We start from the raw sequence: 13394 nt of genomic DNA, 5'->3' as shown, positions 1-13394 counted from the left end.
CTAGGTGTTTCCGTAATGCAAATAATAAAGAAGAAATGAAAGCATCCAGAATGCTGGGTTTGAAAGTCAAAAATCTGCCTTTTACATGTATACTGCATAGTATACAATGAGTTAATCCATGAATGTGCAATTATGCTGTGAGACTACAGGAGGGTTCTGTCACAGTTCAGGGCAACTGCCCCTGTATTCCCCTTTTGTGGTCCAGCAATGACAATATTCTAGGCTTTCAAACTGTTACCTCTCTTGGGTGTGGAGACCCATGTCTCTCTCCCTCCTGACCAGGGCTTTTTCGGGCTGCACAGCTCCCTGCCTATACTGTGAGTTCCCCAGCAAGTTAGACTGCCTAAATAGACCTGCTTTGCTTACCCCTCCATGGTAATAAACAGCATAATTGCCCAAAGATGTAAGTTATCACACAGCCCTTTCTAAGCAAGCACATTTATTCTTAAGATAAGAGCATAAGAGAGAAAACATATTGAAAACAATACAAGAAGCTACGTGCATGCTGATAAGCTTACCAGAGATCACTCCAACTCCAACCAAGAATTTAGTAGGGGTCAGTCCCTCAAACTCCACCAGGGTTTTTTTCTGTGCTTACAAGTTCATAACCACCTTGGCTCAGCACTCTCATGAATCTGTGAGTCACTCCTTTATACCACCTGGGTCTCTGCTCTTGTCCTCATGTAACAGGTGATCAGCAGACAAAGGTCCTCCCTCCTCAGGGCGAAGCTTCAGAAGGCTGAGTTCTTACATAACTGGAGGGGTAACGTTTGCATACACCTCCCCCTAGAGATTTCCTAAGAAAGCCACTTAATTATAAGAGTTCATTCTTTTCTGGCACATTGTTTCAAATAGATTGTGAGGCTCATAATATTTCCCAAGGTCTTCATTAGTCATGTCTCACCCCTAGAGACATTACACACACAATCCAACAAATACATAACCACTTGCATTTTTAATACAATGAACTCCTAAGATACTTAAACTTAATTCAATAAGGCTTGTCCAGGATATTGCAGGACAGTACCATATTTGTCAGTATCTTTCTTTAATAACTATGTGCCCTCCTCCTTCCCTGCAAACTACAGTAGCAGTGTTCTGAACAGCAGCAAAATATTTACAAGACAAATCTGCCAGATTAAGTGATTCCTCTGAATACTGCAAGGACATTTATATACAGGGAATGTGGATGTGGGTGTGCTAACAATTTTTTTAAAAAGTTGAAGGAAGCCTTTACATATAGATACATGAACTTTCTGTGCAGTGCAGCCACAAAAGAGTTCTAGCCAAATATCAATTTCAGCTACACAATTTGAAAAGATAGAAGCAAAAAGTAGTAGCCCTTTATGATGCATTTTTAAGAAAAGGACAATGGATCTTGTAAAATACCTGAGATACTCTATATGAAAGTCAGTAAAGCAAAACCAGTACTGCTTACACATTACTAACCAAGAGACAAGAAGCAGGCATTAGTATTTTCAACACCTGAGAGTGTTCCCATTGCCTCTGTGGGTAAGTCAGCCATAGGACATGCCACCAATAGTTTCTCAACTACAGCACTTCTAGATGAGCATATGCTGTACAGCCAAAGGCCTGGCTGTTACCCAGAGTTATCATCTCATCTGCATTTGGGGAGGATAGGGAATCAAAGAAAGTGGTGAGAAATGGATAAATAGTGGTGGAGAGACTGGAACAGAGAAGAGAAGAAACAGCGAAGGCAAAAATAGATGTGGAGGGGAAAGGTCAAATCAGAAGAGGAAAAACCTCTTCGAGAGAGAGACTTTTAGAGAATAAAATGAACTGAAAAATGTTAAAAGGTCACTGAAAGGCTGAAGAACAGAGGCATCAAAATATTGAAGGGAAAACAAAGGATATAAAAAGGGAGAGAAGGTTAAAAAACAAAACAAGGGGCACATAGTAAGATATATATTTTATATAGACAGTTTGTCAGATGCAACGTCTTGGATCTCTCTGATTTAATGGTATCTGATTTTATAAAGGTCATATGGCATGGCAAAGCAAGCATATATGTCACGTGCATTTTGATGCTGCTCCTAGGACTCACACAGCACGTGTGGTTCAATATGGCATTATCCCAGCATGAGTCACACCCCCTTGTCATGTTTTATTGCTTAAATAAGGCTGGGGGATGGAATTATGCTGAGATGATGATACTCCTAGTGGATTAGAAGGCTTTATGTGCAGCCAGGTGCTTGTCATTGTATCTCCCTGTGCTCTGTAATACCTTGGTAAACTGATTTATTCCAGAGATTGTGTTGGTAGAGTGCAGAGAAAAATGTATATTTTGGGTTCTGAAACTGGCAGTTCAGAAAGCTTAAAATTGCACATTTCACTGAGCTTGTAGTTGGTATAGAGATAGTGGTAGGTAACTGAGTAAGCAGGTACATCTGCCATGACACTAAACTGTTTTAAAACTAGAGAGAGCTAGATGATCACTAATCCCCTGAACCCTACCTGTGATCATTTACAAGAGCCGTGGCTTGTTGTGTCTGTCACTCACAATCTGGCTTTATCAGATGCCACCCTTAAGGCCTCAGTCCAATATGCTGGTTATTACAGTACTGTAATTTAATACTTGTAATGGCGAAGTATTTAGTGTCTTGTTTGGAATGTAAATATCTGTAAAATATATAATTAAGTTCAATAGTTTATACACTATTCCCAGTTACACTAAGGATCATTTACAGCCCTCTGGCAGTGTGAAGATGATTATAAAGATGGCCTTTAAAAGGATGCAATTACATTTATTCCCACTATAAGGCCCCTTTACACTGCCTTAGTTTAAATGATAATCTGCTTCTATATCTCTATCGATGTGCAGGTAAATTAACTCATATTTTTTCCTCTTTTTTAAAGTGTTTATTAAAAGACCCAGGGGGCCAAGCACGGAAGTGATGTGCCCCAGGGACCCTGTATTTAGTAGTCTTTTCTAATCAATAATGGCATTTCAGCTGCACCAAACAGCAGGGATGTTATGAGTCTGGAGTTTCAAGCAGTACAAGCTCCACTGTGGGTTAGAAACTGTGAACATGAAGGGGAGATGGGCAATGGGACATACCATGCAGGTTCATCATTATGGCTGGGAGCTGGAACCTAGAATACAAGGCCCCAAAGCCAGAAGTATAACTACTGGTAAGGATACCAGAGGATGGGAACCACTGGCATAGGCTATAGTGATCAGTGTATTGTACTGAGAAAAAATGATGGGCATCTGTGCATTCTACTATGTATAAGCCTCCTTTCCATTTATAGCTGCTGTGCTGTCAATCTGCTGCCAGCTGCAAACAGAGCAGATACATTTTTTATTGGAATCACACAACACATGCGGTGACAGCTTTAACTTCTTCTCAGTACAGCATAGAGTGTGTCTACAGTGCTTATAACTTTTGAGCATCATGGACAGGTGAGCCCACATCCTAAAGTCGGAAGAAATTCCTGTGTGTTGGTTATGGTCGTCCATCTCTAAAACCAGTCTGCCTAACATGGCAACCGTAGCAAAGGAAACCCTGTGAAGTTACCGTCACCCAGTTCATTGGCAAATGTCAGTTGTCATCTTGGTACGCAACGAGAGAGAAAGGTTTAACATTTTTGAATTAAGTTAAAGTTGGATCCTCCCGGCTAGCAGGAAGAGGCTGTTTTAGCTGTAACAAGTGCACAGATGGTGGTGATTTTCAAAGAGAGAAAAGGAAAAAGCTGGCTTGTTGGACTTTGGAGCTGAGGTGGTAGAAATGTTCATTGGTGGCTGCTGCTGCTCCATTGCCATGAATACAAGTTCCTGGATGAAAATGCTTGAATTAGAATATTCAGTCATTGCCTTGCTCCACCGTTCTTCTTCTTATTCTTTCTACACACACAGAAATGAAGAGAGTTCCTTGAATCAAAGGATCTTTCATTTCCCTTAGTACAACTGACAGCACAGCAAATGACGTTTGAGGGTCTGGCCCAGTTCCCACAGTGGGGATGAAGGGGGCACAATGCTGGAATAGAAGGGATGGCTGCTGGTCAGAAATGAGGCAAATTATCAGAGCTCCTTGCCAGGTCTATAGAGGAACAGCTGGAGGTCATTGGAAGGAGCTGACCATACTATGCTTGCAGTGGAACCAGTGCCGTCAGTCCCTTTTGTTTTCATGGGCACTAAAAGAAAAATCAGAGTGAAAATGCTCTCCTGTACTGATTTGTGACATATCACTACCCTTCCCTTCAGGCAACCTGTGGATGGGAAGTTAAGATCTGAGCCTAAGCATACTGGAAAGGCTTCCATTGACTTCACTGGGCTTTGGATCAGGGCCTTAGTCACTCTGTCCCACTTGTTTCATGCTCTTTTCCACATCGGCCTGCCCCCCATCCTCTTGTCTTAATGCAAGAAGCAAGTTTTCAGGGAAACCCATAAAGGTAAAGCTCACAATAATCTCTTAGTTATGAGTTTTCTCTTGCTTATAATATTTATGTCCAGCATTTCATACTAAAGGGCCTACTTGTAAAGCCTCAAATGCTTGAGCAGTATGTTTAGTGTCCTAATGTGACTCCATAGCTAAGGCTATAATATCCACTAGGAGCCTGATTTTGGCACACGGACACAAAGACTCAACCTTTACACTGTCCCATAAAAGCTCCTTTCTGCAGACAATTTCTCATGAGGATTCCCTGCCAAAGGGGGATTTTTTTTTCTTCTTACGCTTGAGATGCAATGGGACAACCCATATTTATGAGACTCGGGGCCTGATCCAGAGCCCATTGAGATTCACGGGAAGACTCCCATTGATTTCAGTGGGCTTTGGATGAGACCCTTCTAAAAGAATTTCCCGAAAAGTAAACGGAAAACACGGCAGCACTTTTTCAAACTGTTTTCTTTTTGGCCCTTGTTCCATAACAGCAACACACCAGATGTAAACCACTCTAACTAGCCCTCGCTGAGAAGGGGCTGTTTTTACCAAGTTGGAGATGTAAAAATTTTAACTAGGGGCGATGACCTCTGCATGCGTTGTTATAATTTCCATCAGAGGAACTGGTGACTGTTGCAAGCCATGCCCCACCTAGTGTTAGCTTTCTTCTTAAAAAATTAAACATGTCTAAAAATAAACTGGCAAGACAGCTTTCAAGCCAGACAAAAGGGCCCCAATCTTATAATCAGATCGATGCAGAAAAAAACCCTGTGCCTGTGCAGCACTCCAGCATGGGAACAAGTGTCACACTACAATCTTTCCATTAGTGCAAATATTTGTCATGATAGAGTTTTTTTCCCTATAAACCATACGTTATTTGAGATGGGAAACCTTGATCTTCCCCAGCTGAATCCTTGTCTGTTCATTGGCCACAGTTGTTGTTGTTATACATGGGGTTGGTACTACCACCTCTGATTAAGGTTGCCTGACATTTCCCTTTGTAAGACCCAGTTTTCAGTTGCTTATAACTTTGCCAAACTTTAACTGTTTGGGCTGAAATTTTCCGTTCCAGTTGTCTGCCTCAGACTGATATTTTTGGAAAATTTCAACCAACACAATTCAGCCATTTTTGAGAACAGGCTATGGAAAAATATGTTGTTTTATCCATGGTAAAAAGTCTGGTGACTTTTTCCTTGAGGCACCTGCATGGGAGCAAGGACTTGAAATTTGGCCGGGGTATAGCCTTTGCCTCAGGGATGTGCCTTTTGCCATCTCCATGAAAATCAGTACACATTTCGCCAAGTTACAAGCCTTTGAAAAATCACAGTTTGCACACATTCAGGAGAGACTTGCCAGAGTTTCCGAAGTAAAATCCCTGAAGATTCTCCTCAGTGTGCTGAAGCGTCTCAGAGCTCCTAGCCCTGACCAAACTGTGCATATGCCATCCCTACAGAGTGACTGAGCATGCTCCAGCCCAGGGCTACAGTCACAATTGTAATTGCTGCTCTTAGCTACTCCAGACTGGAGTGGGGCCGGGCACTGGGAAATGACAGCAGGGAGCTTGGAGGTCAGAGGGAGACAGGGACTGGGTGCTGGGGGGAAGGAAGGCAGAGAAGTGAGCAAGGGAGTCTGGAGCTGGTTGGGCAAGATGACTGGAACTAGGGACCAGTGAGGGGAAATAGGGTTGGGGAGAGAAGACACATCTGATAGAGGGTCTGGGATGTGGGGGGAGAATTGGGACTGTTTGAGCAAAGAGACTGGGACAAGGGGAAAGTGAAGTGAGTGGGGAAACGAATCAGACTGGATGAGAAGCCGGGGAGGGAGATTAGGACTGGAAGCCAGTGTGTGTGGAGGACGGGGGAGACAAACTGAAAGAAGAGCCAAGAGATGAGACCTGGGACTTGCTGGCCAAGGAAACTGGGGACAAATTGGAACAGGAGAGTGGGGACTGGGACTGGCTGGGCAAGAATACTGGGACCAGGAGTGAGGTGGTAGATTAGGACTCAGCCAGCAAGCCCAGAGAGGGAGAGTAGGAATAGCTAGGCAAGGAGATTGGGACTGATATGAGAAGCCTGAGGAATGGAGATTGGGATTGGGTAGATGATAATAATAATGGGACTGGGAAAAGAAGCCAGAGGTGAGGAAGAAACAGGACTGGGACAGAAAAAGGTTGGAGGGAAGTAGCAGAGCAGTCAAGCTTGTGTGGAATGGGCAGAAGATTCTGTATTCCCTGGAGCACACTCCTCTCCAGAGTCTGGAATGGAACCCAAGATTCATGAGTCTCATCATTCCCCTGCTGTCAGCAAATATCTGTGAAACCCTCTGGCAAAGTATCTGTTTCTTCCCTCCTCTAGTGCTGGTCCACATGAAGGACAACTACAGGTCCCTACAAGAAACAGAAGAAGGAGAGCACATGGTGGCAATGAGACAATTATGATCAGCATGATAAGCTGCAGTCACAGTTCACTATCTGCGTAGCCATTGTTCTTACCTTTACTTGTTACTCCCAACCATCCTGTTCATCTCTCCACAGGGAGAGAGATGGTGACAGAATCTTAGTTCTGTTGTAAGTGGGGTAACGCTAATAAAAGCACTGTATGGTGGTAAAAATGGTGGTGCCCTATCTACACTAGTGCTCCCACCATCGCTACCCAGCTGCAGAAAGGGGGCATTTCTGGTAAGAATGCAGGGCCCCATCATGGCTGCAGAGAAGGTGGTTCTGGGTTGGGTGTGAGTGAGGCTATGACCTCATCTCCTCCTGCATGCCAGAATGACTGCACTGCAGGATCACTGGCTACTTCTAATACAGTATAATGACTCCTGACATTGCTGCTCAGACAGTGGACCCTCCTCCTTGTCCTTATCACAGCTCAGTTTCATTGAAGGCATAATTTGGCCCATTGTGTAGATACAAAATCTGTGATGGTGTGGGAGGAATAAAGGTTTAATTGATGTGGGATTAGACTGGCTTTATCACTAATTAGTGGAGAAGCCAGAAGTGCATTATGTAGATCATCGCAAACAAGGGCAAGTACATGCTTTCGCCATCCCACGCTATCTTCTATTTTGTTTATGCTGTATTACAGAGAGCAGTTAATGTAGACATATTTTAAGTGCTGAACATCAGGAGTCAAGTTGTCTATGGGTGTAAATTGGTGCAGCTGCATTGAAATTAATGAAACTGCACCACTTAAGGCTGGCAGACAGTTTGCCCCCATGCTGATATTATTTATCCTATCTCGCCAACTGCAGAGTCTTTGCACTATGAATCTGAAGTGTACATGCTTTGGAGTGAATATGCAGTTAGGGGGCTAGATCCAGGACCTGTTCCCTTCTCTGCCACAAACTCTCTATGTGACTTTAGGCAAGTCCCTTAGTCTCTCTCTGGCTCAGTTCCCCACCTGTAAAATGGGGATAATTGCACTGCCCTACCTCACAGGTGTGTTGTAAAGATGAATGCACTAAAGATTGTGAGGTTCTCAGATACTCTGGTAAGGGCGAGGTCATATAAGTACAGAAAACAGAGGGAGAGAAAATGCATTATTAATACATTTCTAAAAATGATTTAAAATTTTGTTACATAACTGTTATTTTCAACCTTGTGAGCCAGGTTATATACCATTAGGAAACCTGGTTTTCCTCCTCTCCACTGTGATACAGCAAATGTTTCTAGTTGGAATGGTAATGAAATATTGGAGTTTAAAATGTCACTAATCCCAGATGGAATATGGGCAGTCCTAGATGTTGGACCGGTATCATTTTGGGGGAAAGCTCACATATTTTTGAAGGAAGTAAATATTTCTATGGCCTGTCAGTTTAAGAAAAACATCTCTTTGCAGCTACTCAGAGATTTGAAACAGTCCTAGGAAGATGAATTAGTGGGCAGAGCATGGGTTTGGCAGTCAGAGATCCATGGTATGTGCAGTTTATCCCGATTCCACCCTTTATCATACAGATAGTAAGCAACACCCATGTGGTATAACTATATAGACAACTAGTTCTGGTAAATTATGGGGATTTATGGTAGAATTCAGTGAGCTGCTTAAAAGATACTGCCTGGGCTGCTTGTGCCTGTCAGTCCAGCCCTGCCTCAAAGGCCACTTTCCCCGAGCTGAAGTCAGCTCACATGCCACAGCTGGCTACCCAGAGAAGTAATTTAGCAAATGCATTTTATTTTTGGATCTGTCTGTCTCTTTGTTTTGGGTCTTGCATCTCACACTCTCTCCGCTCGCTGCCATTTTCATTTCTGAGACATGTAACATGCAGATGCTAATGAAAGCACTTGCTGCCTCCAACCACAGATTCTCTCCAGAGAATAGCTGCTATACACAGGGTGAAAAGAACATGGCTTTTAAGCTGTAGGATTCGTCTCTAGAGGTAGTATTCCCTAAATGGTCAGTGGCCAGTAGCCTTAGAGAAAAAGATTTTGTGGGAAGGGAGAATATTATATTAATTAGATATTTCCAACTGGGAAATACATGCTGTCATTCTAAGGGAAGGAAGCTGTGCTATAATAAGCTTATTGTTATATGTAGAATGGAGATGCCAGCTTTCTTCAACAGTAGCAGGTATTAAGATCTTCATTTTGGTGATGCATATGTTCAAATGAGGGGCTGTTTGCACAGATCTGTCAGTATTCCCATTATAACCCGTGCTTTTCATGGATGTATAACAGCGGATTTTCAGTGGCACTCACACTGCCCGGGTCCTGGCCAGCGGTCCGGGGGGGGGCTCTGCATTTTAATTTCATTTTAAATGAAGCTTCTTAAATGTTTTTAGAAACCTTATTTATTTTACATACAACAATAGTTTAGTTATATATTGTAGACTTATAGAAAGAGACCTAAAAACGTTAAAATGTATTACTGGCACGCGCAACCTTAAATTAGAGTGAATAAATGAAGACCCGGCACACCACTTCTGAAAGGTTGCCGACCCCTGATGTATAACATGGCTGCAAACTTTCAACCAGGCTATACATTCTCAGCCTGTAAATACTGAATATACACCATGTAGATATGAATAAGATTGAGTCATTTGAGAAATAGTATGACAACAAATAATTTAAGGCAACTACCAATGGGGCAAAATTTAAGGTTGTACATGGAACCTTACCTTAGACAATTTCCTGGCTTTTGAGTGCTTAATTGTGCATCCTTAATATTCTCTTAATGTACTTCATTTTAATGGAATGTGTGTGTATACGTGTGTGCGTGTGTGTGTAACAAAAGAACACACAGAGAGATAAATATCCTTAAACATCAACCAATCAACCATTGTCATCTGTAACATAGTAGCTGGAAAAAGAAATTGCTAATATCTGCAATTTGTATGTGGGGAATTGAAGCACAAAGTGATGCAGTAACTTGTTCAGGGTCACACACACAGGCTGTGGCAGAGTTGAGAATTTTAACCCAGATCTCCTGAGTCCTAGTCCAGCACCTTCACCACAAGACATTCATAAATGGCTGAATTCAACCAGGAGACTCCGCCTGCCTTCTTTGGGATTCCTATGGCTTCTAAGAGTTTGGGCTTGTCTCTTCAAAGGGTGCTCTACATTTGAATTTGTTTTAAATTGACTGACTGGGCATCCATTAAGTATCATAACCTGCATTTCGTTTGCATCTTAAAAAAAAAAAGTTAGGACTTTTTTCTACTCCCCTACTGGGTCTTTTGTGTAGGCTTAAGACAGTACTACCAAGTTTGTGAGGTGCTCAGATACTACAGTAATGGGGGCCCATATAAGTACCTTCGATAGAGAGATAAAAACTTCTTTGGTCCCACCCTTCTTCCAGCCTGTCTCTTCATTCCATGCATATGTAACCCACACACCTCCTGGCTGTCGTGTTCTGTCCCATCTAGTGGCCCTCAGACCACTTAGAGAGAGAGATCAAATGAGTCCGCTCTAGAGCCTTAGCTAACGGCCAGTTGGCTTTTAGCTTATGCAGTAGAGACTCATGCACTAAGGCGAACAGAGGTCCCCAGTTCGATCCCACCCGCCAATGACCGGGGTCTGTCGTCGTTACACATACACCTACCTGCCTGTTCAGTTTGAGTCTAGATTTTCCTGCTGCTTGTCATCAGTAAACCCGATCTTGCAGAGACTTGGAAAGAGCATTTGTGTAACTGCCGCTCCTCTCCCCAAGAAGTGCACGAGAGAGAGAGCAATAAAACAATGAGGTTAATTATACGCAAAGGCTCAGAGCCTCAAAAATATTTAGAAGCCTAATTCACAATGATTTTCATAGAGTTGCCAACTGTCTAATCGCACAAACCCAAATACTCTTCTCCCAAGCCCCCTGCCCTGCACCCTCCCACCCCAGTCCCCCTCCTTTGCTCGCAGTCTCCCACTCTCATTCACTTCCACTGGGCTGGGGCAGGGGGTTGGGATGGCTGGGGCAGGAGGTTGGGGTGCAGGAGGCAATGGGAGCTTGGGGCGGGAGTAGCGTACAAAGACCCCCTGGTTGCGCCTCCTCCTAGGAGCCGCTGCCATACATGCTGGCCGCTTCCAGGAGTGGCGCGGAGCCAGGGCAGGTAGAGAGCCTGCCTTAGCCCCGCTGCGCCGCTGGACTTTTAGCAGCCTAAAATCTCCCGGATTGGCTTCAGTAGCCTCCAGGAGATCAAGATCGATTCCAGGAGACTCCCAGCCAATCCGGAAGGGTTGGCAACCCTAGGTGTCTAAAATACCATGGAGGATCTGGGCCAGACTTCTGGCAAATGCACAAAATAAAAAGACCAAACAACAGAGATTTTTTTCCTCTCTAATATTTTTCTGCTACATAGTCCTTGGTTCTGCTTGTAACACTAGTAAGTACAAAATGTGATTTTCAACTTGACAATGTCTCCTTAATACTTGTTTTGATGAATTAACTTTTAACACACTGTAGTTATTAGCTATTTGTTGTAAAGTGCCAATAGTCTGGACTTCCAGAAAAGAGAACACCCAGTAGATAAATCCGTGGTGATTTCACTTCCTAAACTTTCTTTTTTCAGCTTTTGTCACTGGCAGTTGCCAGAGAAGATGGATGTTTCTGCTGGAATATCACTAAGCCACCTTCAAGGGGCTGGTTTTCTTTGCTTAGTTACTTGGCTTTGCAAGATGTCTGCAGAGTTGCAGTGTGGCTGGTGCCAGTTGTAGCAATTTCATTTAAAAAATGAAACGTGTCACTTGAAATAGGTTGGATAAGACAGGAATCTGATTGGCTAACAAGTTTTCTGAACATGTTCCACAAGGAACTTTTACTGACTTTGCACTCAGTAAGTGGAGGTAGGTACTTGGCCTTTTGTCTCATAATGGGCTTGATGCTGTACAGTGCTGAGCATTCTGGCTGTGCTCCAGTGAAGAAATTACTCATGTGCTTAACTGTAAGCCTGTGAGAGTCCCACTGTCTTTAATGGGACGAGTCACATTCTTAAAATTAAGTTTGTGTGCAAGTGTTTTGCGGGATCAAGGCCAGAGGTCTCAGAAAGTTACAGGATTGAGCCAAATACGTGGGGCATTTCTATACATCAGGTCATATGTTATTGCTTTCCTGGTCATGTGTTAACCTGTAATTACAGCATATGCGCAGACTTCTTGCAGATTCTAAGTACTAATAACATGAGGGGTCAAATTATGGCTGCCACTTTGTGAATGACCTGGAGGGGAGGAAAGGATGCAAGCTGGAGGCAGCCAATTTTGGCTACTGGCATTGGGGAGTACAAAGGAGAGTCTCTGGGACTGTCGGCATTGCTAACTAGATCAGAGGAACCATATCTGGGCAGAGCGGAAACAAGGACATGTCTACATCCTGTGCTCTGGGAAGTGCAGGAGGAAGAACAAGCTACACCTTGCCTATTAGGTGTAGCAGGTTCTGCTACTCACTGCACTCCCCACCAGCACCCTTGGTGGTTTTATGACTTTCACAATCATAGCACTGGGATACATAAGCTGCTGTCTCTCCCCCAGTGCTCAACAGAGCCCCTAGCTGAAATTTAGTTCAAAATGTTATTCTGTAAGTCATAATTAAGTCTTTATGTCCTTTTAGTTTGGAACCCTGAAGAAATCCAATGACTGCCTAGTTAATAGCGGCTGTGCAGTTACAAACTTATAACCTAGTCATTTGTAAAATAAAGCAAGATCCTAAGGTGTCTACAGGAAATACTCTGTAACTATTTCTTTTAATCATTTCAACTTCAGGCTGATCTAATAAGGGAATATTAACGTCTTTTTACGAGGGAGGAAAAGAAGAACAAATGAAGATATTCTATCTAGCCACTCTGCCAATTTTGTTTTTTAGGGGAGAGCCTATGCTGCACAGTGTTTTGTAAAGCAGAATGGATAAAACGTGAACAAAACGTTAAGGAATTTCTCATTTATTTTGAGGCAGAAGTAATCTAAACTTCCAAGGCAGTTTTGCCTGATTAAAGACTGCACAATTTGGACTATAGTCTTTCCAAAAGTATTCTCATTTGACAGCTATTTTCAGAGCTCAGTGAAGGACTTAGGCCCTGATCCAAAGCCCAGTGGAATCAAAGGGAATCTTTTCACTGACTTCAGTGGGCCTTCGATCAGGCTGCAAAGGCAGCTTATTCAGGAGAAGACTGAAGAGTGATATATGAAAAGGTACCACTAATTATTCCATCAGGCAGCAAGAGGGAAACATGTAGCTCTGTGATTCATCATTGATGTCAACAATTATATTTACATCTCAGAAAACAGCATATTTGCTGCTGCCACGGAGTCAGCACAGATGACCTCTCACATTTAAAAATCTGCTTTGTGAAAATAATGAAGCTTTTTAAAATATTCTTAACTGGCCAAAAAAACAATTTTCTTTTTTTAAATAAATGCTTGTAAACCATTCATCATGAGAGGATATCCATTTTAAGGTGACTTGCACTTTGGGCTAATTTGTATAGAAAAATCCTATAAAATGTAATAAAGAATGATAGCCTTGCTTAGGTTTTTTAGATCATTCTATGTAATCTATTAGAGAATTATGTCACTTT

General features: G+C 42.8%; 1 protein-coding gene across 5 annotated transcripts in view; it reads left to right on the top strand.

The window, feature by feature from the left end:
* LARGE1 (LARGE xylosyl- and glucuronyltransferase 1) overlaps positions 1 to 13394 on the top strand; it is a 360789-nt gene that overhangs the window by 315851 nt on the left and 31544 nt on the right. The window lies entirely within an intron of this gene.

Source organism: Mauremys reevesii, linkage group 1 (assembly GCF_016161935.1).
Source record: "Mauremys reevesii isolate NIE-2019 linkage group 1, ASM1616193v1, whole genome shotgun sequence".
Lineage (NCBI taxonomy): Eukaryota > Metazoa > Chordata > Testudines > Geoemydidae > Mauremys > Mauremys reevesii.
This window is presented reverse-complemented; position numbering and strand designations above follow the sequence as displayed.